Source organism: Hippopotamus amphibius, chromosome 8, assembly GCF_030028045.1.
Source record: "Hippopotamus amphibius kiboko isolate mHipAmp2 chromosome 8, mHipAmp2.hap2, whole genome shotgun sequence".
Taxonomy (NCBI): Eukaryota; Metazoa; Chordata; class Mammalia; order Artiodactyla; family Hippopotamidae; genus Hippopotamus; species Hippopotamus amphibius.
The window spans coordinates 99083483-99085548 of record NC_080193.1 but is presented as its reverse complement, the minus strand read 5'-3'; positions in this window follow the sequence as shown (position 1 = coordinate 99085548).

The window sequence follows — 2066 nt, the reverse complement described above, 5'->3', positions numbered from 1 at the left end:
CCACACAGGGACCACCAGGGTAATGTAGGAGAGGAAAAACTTTTCTCTACCCTGTTAGGTTTCTTACTGAAGCCTGTGAAGTAAACTGAAAAAAAGATATAACAGGAGGAAAAGTTATTTCTCATGCACACAGGGACTTCACAGAAAAGAAGTGTAAGCCAAAAGTACTTCAGCCTGGGAGTGTAAAAATTTTTTTCCCCCTTTTGGTCATGCGGCATGCAGGATCTTAGTTTCCCAACTGGGGATAGAACCTGCACCCCCTGCAATGGAGGCACAGAGTCTTAACCACTGGATGGCCAGGGAAGTCCCATATATGTCATTTTAACAAAGGGCAATAAATTATGGAGAAGTGACTAGGCAAAAAAAAAAAGGGGGTAATTGTGCTTTTGATGGTGATACATTGAGGGAATTTAACTAGGAAACATATGATAGATAAGAACTGTTTAGTAAGTGCTATGATCTGAATGTTTGTGTCCCCCTAAAATTTATATATTTAGTCCTAACATCCAAAGGTGACGGTATTAGGAGAGGGGGCCTTTAGGAGGTGGTTAGGTAATGAGGCAGAGCCCTCATGGGTAGCACTATTGCTCTTATAAAAGAGGTCCAGAGGGACTTCTCTGGTGGTCCAGTGGTTAAGACTTTGCCTTCCAATGCAGGGGGTGTGGGTTTGATCCCTGATCGGGGAGCTAAAATCCCACATGCCTTGTGGTCAAAAAAGCAAAACATAAAACAGAAGCAATATTATAACAAATTCAATAAAGACTTTAAAAATGGTCCACAATCAAAAAAAATCATAAATAAATACATAAGTAAAATAAAAGCAGTCCAGAGAAATCCCTTCTTTGTCGCTTCTACCTGATGAGGACACAGCAAGAAGGTGGCAGCTATGAACCAGGAAGGGTGCCCTCACCAGAAAGCCACCACACCGCCACCCTGATCTTGCGTTTCCCAGCCTCCAGAACTGTGAGAAATAAATGTCTGTTGTTTATAAGCTACACAGTCTGTGGTCTTTGTTACAGCAGCATGAATGGACTGAGACAGTGAGGTTTATTATGCAGACTCAAGTCAGTGTCAGCGCCAGTGATGAGCGTCATTCTCTTCCTGGGATGGGAGAGGGAGACACCTTTACAAGTGGGAAATTTATGCCTTGCTTTTAGGCAGAAAGAGGGAGGGCAGAGAGTTCCTCCTGTGCCTGCTGTTTCTTAATTATCTTCAGGTCAAAATAATCCTTATGCCAAAGTGGCATATTCTGGGGTGGCTTATGCTGATCCCCTTCAGTAACCTCATGAACTCAGCAAAATGTGTCTACATCCACTGGGTTTATTCTGTTGTGTTGGAGCTCTCTGTACTAAATTTAAATTATTTTCTTTTTTAATCTTCCAAATGTGCAATTCTGTACCCAATAAACAAGAATTCCCTTTTTTGTAGTGAATTTAAAAAAATTTTTTTAATTTTTTTGCCACACCATGTGGCTTGCAGGATCTTAGTTTTCTGACCAAGGATTGAACCTGGGGCCACAGCAGTGAAAGTGCTGAGTCCTAACCACTGGACAGCCAGGGAACTCCCCATGAAGTTTTTCTGTGCGTGTGTGTGTGTGTGTGTGTGTGTGTGTGTGTGTGTGTAAGAATCTTTAAAAGAAATTTCAGGACCTCCCTTGTGGTGCAGTGGTTGGGAATCCGCCTGCCAATGCAGGGGACACGGGTTCGATCCCTGGTCTGGGAGGATTCTACGTGTGGCAGAGCAGCTAAGCCCGTGGGCCACAACTACTGAAGCCGGCACACCTAGAGCCTGTGCTCTGCAACAAGAGAAGCCACCACAATGAGAAGCCCGTGCATCACAAGGAAGAATAGCCCCTGTTTGCCACAGCTAGAGAAAGCCTCACAGAGCAATGAAGACCCAACACAGCCAATAAATAAATAAATAAATAAATAAATAAAATTTTAAAAAATAAAAGAAATTTCAACTGACCGATTAAGTAGAGGAAGGACCCCGGGCTAAGTAGCCAGCATGGGGAAGGGAACCAACCTCACACAGTGGCAGTGTGGATAGAAAGGGCAGTACGAGCA